This window comes from Crocuta crocuta, unplaced genomic scaffold (genome assembly GCF_008692635.1).
Source record: "Crocuta crocuta isolate KB4526 unplaced genomic scaffold, BGI_CrCroc_1.0 scaffold252, whole genome shotgun sequence".
Lineage (NCBI taxonomy): Eukaryota > Metazoa > Chordata > Mammalia > Carnivora > Hyaenidae > Crocuta > Crocuta crocuta.
Window position 1 is genome coordinate 266,583 of NW_027528623.1, and position 7,967 is coordinate 274,549.

Consider the following 7,967-nt stretch of genomic DNA (forward strand, 5'->3'; position numbering starts at 1 on the left):
CTTTTTAAATGATATGTTTTAAGAAAACATTTAATTATCATTAATTTTCAATATAAATTTATCATTTATTACTGTACATTTAAGCACATACAACTTTTATAGGTATTTAAGTCATAAACTATACATAAATATAAATCTTTTAAAAATTTACTACAATGAAAATTGTGATATAAGAGGAAAATATGAAAGGAAAATCTTACAACATATTTTAAGCTCTTTTAATTTAAATGACCTATTAAAAGTTATTATTTGTGATATTGTGATTTATAAGAAATATATTTCAGATAACCGAAGTATATTTCTCATGTATATTTGGTCTTCATCCACGGTTCCTGACTCATAGCTCCCCAAACCCTTAGAAATTCCTTAGTAATAAGAACAGTGGGAGCATCTTCTATTTGTTCTCTTCTCAGTTCCTAAAATTGCTTTAGATCCATAAAAGTAAAAGAAATAATGTCTCATTGTTTGTAACAAGTCCTTATCCACAGCAACTGGGTTTATGTTAATGAGGTGACTTTTGGAAGGTACCTAAGAATAGGGGCTGGTTACCAGGGGAATCACCCAAGAATACAAGGTTGGAACTGTCAGTCCTACCCCTCATCTCCAAGGAGAAAGAGGATCTGAAGGTTGATTTAAGAGCCAATGGCCAATGATTAATCAATCATGCATTATATCATGAGTTATATTTTTTTACAATAAACTGCAGCACTATCGACAATAGCCAAATTATGAAAAGAGCTCAAATGTCCATTGACTGATGAATGGATAAAGAAGAGGCGGTACATATATACAATGGAATATTACTCAGCCATAAAAAAGAGTGAAATATTACCATTTGCAACAATATGGATGGAGCTAGAGTATTATGCTAACTGAAATAATAAGTCAGCCAGAAAAAGACAAATACCATATGATTTCACTTATATATAGAATTCAAGAAACATAATAGAGGGACGCCTGCGTGGTTCAGTCGGTTAAGCGTGGCTTCAGCTTAGGTCATGATCTCACGGTTCATGGGTTCGAACCCTGCGTCGGGCTCTGTGCTGACAGCTCAGAGCCTGGAGCAGCTTCAGATTCTGTGTCTCCCTCTCTCTCTGACCCTCCCCTGCTCACACTGTCTCTCTCTCTCTCTCTCTCTTAGAAATAAATAAAACGTTAAAAAATTAAAAACAATAAAGTGATTATTGAAGTGTTTTAAAAAAAGAAACATAATAGATGAACATGGGGGAAAAGAAAGAGACAGGAAAACCGTAAAACAGACTCTTAACTATAGAGAACGAACTGAGGCTTCCTGGAGGGAAGTGGGTGGGGGGATCGTTTAAATGGTGCTGGGTATTAAGGGGGGCATGTGTTGTGATGAGCACCTAGTCTTATATGTAAGTAATGAATCACTAAATCTTACACCTGAAACTAATATTAATATTGCTTTTTAAGAAGATGGATATAAAACTTCATATTTACACTGTATTTTCTTATAAAGCATTATAATTTTTATTTGAACTCTCATTTAATTCATCATTAATTTCCATAATTTTAAGGGATTTGATTTCATCTGAGGATACTTTTGATAAACATTATATTAGAAGACAATAAGGAAAAATATACCCCTAGGCAAAGCTGCCCTGCCATTTAGTTTTGCACTCTGAAAGCTAATTTCTTTTCTTTATGGATTGATGACTGCAAAACAAGAATTGTGTAGGTATAGTAAAACTCAGTGGATATCAATAGATCTAAATTTTCTATCAATTGTTGATTATCTGAAGCCAGTTAACAAGTTTCTAGCTATAAATGGCTATAGCTTATCTCAGGTCTCTGTCTGCTTACCCTTAGGCTCAGAATTACTGTTTAGTACCTTACAAAGCAGGGGAGAAAAATAAGGCAATTTGACTCTTTGACAATATCTTTGGAACAATTGGATTTGGGGAAGAAGATTCAAAACAGCATGGCAAGCTATAAATATTATCTCCTATTTGTTGTGAATATAGTTTCACAGTTCTGCTGCATTGCAGAGGCTAAGTCATTGGGTTGTGCAGAATGGACTGGCAATTCTAGAGTTGAAATTATTGTGGGCTGAAATTCTAAATTATTTGCATAGTTTGAAGTGTCTTTTTGTCATATTTTGCTCATATGCACTAAACAGTAATTAGTTTTTAAAAATTCTTAATGTTTCATTTATTTCTGAGAGAGAGAGAGACAGAGTGAGCAGGGGAGGGTCAGAGAGAGAGGGAGACACAGAATCCGAAGCAGGCTCCAGGCTCTGAGCTGGCTGACAGCACAGAGCCCGACGCGGGGCTCTAACGCACCAACCGGGAGATCATGACCTGAGTTGAAGTCGGACGTTTAACCGACTGAGCCACCTAGGCGCCCCTAAACAGTAATTATTAATAAAAATTATTATAGCAGTGTACAATTATAAGAGTACATATATGTTTTTTAAATGAGTCTTAGCTTATCTATTTTTAAACAACCTTTTTCAGAACTTAACGGTAATTATCAGTCCCATTTTGCAGCCGAGGAAACTGAGACAAGGACAAATAAAGAGGATTCTCCTAGATACACTGCCACATCTTTTGCTCTGAAACAGCATTTGTCAGACTGGGGCACACAGGAGACAATCTGGATGGTCAGGGGGGAAAAAAAGGATTAAATTGTTTTAAGGGAATTTGCCCAAAGTTCATGAAAGTCAGCTTAAAAATAAAGTACTCATTTCAATTAAAACCTCAAGTATACTCATTGGCTGATGACCAAGTGTTTCTTTTATAGAGGGTTCATTTATTTCAATGCTCTGTGCTGTAGGAGGCCAGTGCAAAGGGAAAATAGTGTAAGGAAAATTAAGGAGATATAAAATAAATCTTGTCAGCTTTCCTACTTTTTCTCCCATTAGAAGAATTATCAGTCCTAGAATTGAAACATTAAAATAGCACTTGGAAGTGGCTTTAATTTTGGTTAACTAAATATAAAACGACATTTTCTAAAATCTTTCTTTGAGAGCCTAGCTTTTCAGGCTAACCTACTATTATGTGTACAAGAAAACTAGTGTTTTAATCAAAAACTATTCCAGAAGTAGTATGGGGCAAAGGAATCACAATCCATATCTGCAAACCTCTAATACCCTGAATTTATCTTGTAAATTAATAATAATATAAGAAAAGTTCTTAGAGGAAATACTTTTAATTTCTATAAACTAAAAGCATACATGTATTAGTATGGGGTATGGCATACACATACAAAATATGTCCTTATATAAAAGATTTTTTAAAAGTATTCTTAATCCTGAATATAGAATTATCAAATTACTGATCTTAAGNTAGATTTATTCACAAAAGCTTAACTTGTCAAAAGACCCAGGGAACAAAGTTTATTCATGTACAAACACAAATTACAAAATCAACAGACTCCTCTTCCTTTCCCTTGAATGAACATTAACATTAAATCTACTTTTCCAAGCACAGTAATTCACACTGAGCTGCTGTGATCTCTGCAATTCCCACATCTTCCTTAACCAGAGCAGTGTCAGGAATTCATAGGACATACAAATGTCACAAATCCTACAGGCTGATTATTCTCTTGGGAACCATAGCTTAATAGATTCTAATATTTCCTTTATTTCCATGTGTATGTGTCTGTGTCTNTGCTTCAAAACCTTAAATGTGATAATATCCCTTTTGATTTTCCTCTCTGACCCTTAGGAGATCTGCCTTTACAACAACCAGGTACTCCTTAGAGAGAGAAAAGAAAAAAAAAAAACTGTGATCATTGTTTATCATAATTTTGTGCTCACCAGGTGCTATATCTGCAAAAGCATTTATAAGACCATGATTTTAAGCTCTCTTGGTCTTTAAGTGAGTGATTGTATATAATCATTAAGTGCTGAGTAAACAAAAANTAATACTCTTAATTTAAGGGGTTGTTAGTATTATTTGCTCTTAGATATCTAACCCATTCTCTACACTACTACCACAACAATATCCTTGAAGCACAGTATGATGTCACACCCCTGTTCAAATCCTTTCATGACTCACAGTTGTATAAAAAGTAAAGTAAACTTATCTTACAGTCAATAATTGAGGAAATATACTTGAAATACTCTGTGACCATGGAGGAGAGAGTAATTTAATAGTATCCAGGGTTAGGAATGGGAAAAATATGAGTCAGAAATAAGATAGATCTTTACAAAATTGATGATAGTAGAGCTGGTTCATATTAACTCAATAAGTATTCTCAAGACAAATTGGAGAGTTTATTTATTACTGATAATGGAACCAGTCTGTGAAATAAGAAGTTATGCTTATACAAAAGGCTTGACACACTTGAGGAATGCAATTGGTTTTGTTATCTCAAAAGAAACAGGATTCAATGGAGGTGACTGGTGATAAATCTGGGAAAGTAGGTAAGGTCTAGGTCATGATAGGATTTAAATGTGATGCCAAGGTTTTAAGCAGGGTCCATATATACGTATATTTGTGTTTTTCAAACTGATAAATCTTAGGGCAAGAAGAGAGTAGAGGAAAGAAAAGAAATGAGGAAGTTATTGCAGTGATTCAGTCAAGAAGTAATAAAGGCCTAAACTTTGGTAGCAGTGGTGGAAATGGAGATTATTAGAGATTTGGAAAGTGGAAATGAAATGCCGTGGGGACTGATTGGAGGCAGTATATTATGAGAGTAAAGTCTCTAAGGTGATATTCACATTTCTGATTTTGATAACACTAAGTAAGAGGTATAGAAAATATAGTTGAAGGAATGCATTGGTGGTGGAAGAAGAGGACTAGATGGAATTTGTACATTTGGAGTTTCAAGATGATCTTTTACTGATGCATATAAGACCCTCCATGATCTGGCTCCCACTCTCCTTTGCAGCCTCATCTCCACTATATCTTCTCCCAAAATGCTGTGTTGGCCATACATGAGTAGGGTCAAAGAAAACCCTACTCATTCCCTTCTCTATGTTTTTGACTAGAGGTAGTGGTTTTGCTTATTAACCTTGCCCTATAATTTATTTACTAATTCAGGCGTTTGCTAGAAACATTTATTGAGCATCTACTATATGCCAATTCTGTTATAGATGTTAGAAATGTATCAGGAATAAAACAAACAAAATCCATTGTCCAATTGTTCTAAATATGGCTATAGCTCTTAAAACATCTTCTATGAACATTTCTCAGATTGTACCAGTTAGAATCACTCATTGGTATCATCTACATAGTGCTTTGCTAATCTAGTATAGCATCCATCATAGTTTATATTTGATTATGTGCATACTCTTTAGACCAATACTGTTCATAGAACATTTTATAATGATGGAAATACTCATTAATGTGGTTATTAAACCCTTGAAATGCATCTAATGTGACTGAGGAACTGAGTTTTAACTTTATTTAATTTCAATTAATATATTATCTATAGCTGGCTAGCAATTACCATATTAAATAGTAAACCACCAATTCTTGATGGGGAAGGGCAACAATTTTTATTTGACTCAATACATGAGTTAATTATGTGAGCTTTGAGATCATACATAGCTGAATCTGAATTATTATTTCACCATTTATTAGCTGGTAGCTTTAGGGAAGTTACTTCTATGGGTCTCAATTTTTTTGAAGTATAAAGTGAGACAGCATTAACATTTTAGGTTAAAATTAAAATATTATTACTAGACAAATTTCACTTCTAAGAAGGCAGGTAGACAGACATCTCTTTCCTCATCTTTCTTACTAAGTACAGACAAAAACCCTGAATATAATATATGAAACAAACATAAGTAGCTGACATATCAACTAGTGAGCCATGAACTCAAATCATGATATTATAGTGAGTTCCCTTGGTTTTATTTCTGCTCTACTTCTTAGACTAGGAGCTGAAAAAAATAGCAACACACAAACATCAAGAGACATAGACAAAAAATAAAGAACTTGCTTTCTCTAGCCAAAAGACCAGGAAAGAGTCAGTCTAGCAAGATAGAAAACTTTTAGACAATAACCACTCAATTCTAGCCAGCCACCACAGAAAAACTTGTGGACCCACTTCCACCAGCAAAGGTAGAAGTCTTGCTAGCCTGTCATGAGGTGTCCCAATTCTCTCTGTCCCCTTTTTGGTGGTGTTAAGGCCAACTGAAGTGCTAAGACTTTTATCCTCAAATGGTGGCAACAAGCAACACCCTCCATCCAGTGGTGCCAGCAGAAACAATTTGAAGAGACTGTTCTACTTCAGCCTGGCAATACCGAGGCACCCTTCTCCCTACCTCATCTGAGTAGCATCAGAAAAGCCCTAGTAGAATCAGGGCTTTTACTACCTTATAGATATTACCCCTGGTGCCAGTGGAGGCCATATGAGGAACATTAAGGAGGCACTTCTATCCCTCCAAGCCAGTAAGGTATCTTGGGAGAATAATGGGTAGCTATTATTGGGAGAATAAGTTGTGTACATAATGTAATACTTGGAGCAACCATTAATAAGCTCAAAAACACCATTAATAAATAAAAAGGGAATTTAAAGACATGTTTAACCCACCAGAAGCCAAGAAAAAGCAAACAGAAAAATGAAAAGCAGAAAAAACAGAAAATAGATAGCAGAGTTAAGCTGTAAGATATCAATGACTATGTTAAAATAAATGGTCTAGGGGCTCCTGGGTGGCTCAGTCAGTTGAGCATCCGAGTTCAGCTCAGGTCATGATCTCACAGCTTGTGAGTTCGAGCCCCATGTCGGGCTCTGTGCTGACAGCTCAGAGCCTGGAGCCTGCTTCAGATTCTGTATCTCCCTCTCTCTCTGCCCCTCCCCTGCTCACACTCTTTCTCTCTCTTCTCAAAAATAAATAAACATTAAAATTTTTTAAAATAAATGGTCTAAATACAACAAATAAAAGACAGAAAATGGCACATTGGATTAAGAAACATAGTCCAACTATATACTGTCTACAAGAAACTCACTACAAATGAAATAGTGTAGTCAGGTTGAAAGGAAGAGGGTGGAAAAAATTATAATGCAAACATTAATCAAGGAGAGGAGGGTGAGTATATTAATATTAAATAAACTTCAGAGCTAAGAAAATTACCAGAGGCATTATGTAAAATTGTCAATTCAAAAATATATAACAATCTTACATGTGTATGCATCAAAAAAGAAAAACCAGAAATATATCTTAAGCAAAAACTAATAGAATTGAAATACGAAATAGACAGTTAGACAATTATAATAAAAGACTTCAACACTTCTTTTCAACAAATGACCGAACAACTGGACAGAAAATTCACAAGTATATAGAACTCAACAATAACGTCAAACAAGCAGATCTAATTGATATTTATAGAGCACTTCATCTCCCAAAAGAAGATAACACATTATTTTCAGGTTCTCATGGAAGATACACCAAGACAGATGATATTTGAGCCATAAAACAGACCTCAAAAATTTTAAAATAATTGAAATCTACAAAATGTGTTGTCTGACCACAGTGGAATTAAACTAGAAATCAATAACAGAAGGATAACAAGAAAATCCCAGAAAACTTGGAAAACAAACAATAGACTTCTAAATAATGCATGAGTCAAAGAGGAACTATTAAAGAAAAAAAAACTTAATGAATATAATAAAAATTAAACGTATTAAAGTTTGTGGTACACCACTAAAGTAATGCTGGGAGGGAAATTTATAGTGCTTTAGCAGACTCTAGAAAAGAAGAAACATTTCAAAGCAATAAGCTAAATTTTTATTTTAAGGACCTAGAAAAAAAGAGCAAAATAATCCTAAAGGAAGCTAAAGAAAGAAAATAATAAAGATCTGAAATCAATAAAATTGAAAATGGGAAAACAATAGAGAAAAAAAGTTTAAGAGCTAATTCTTTTAAAAGACCAAAAACATTTACAACTTTCTAGCAAGACTTGCAAAAAGAAGAAATAAGATACAAATTACAAACATCAGGAATTAAACAGGATATCATTAAAAACCCTGGAGACATGAAAAAAATAGTAATG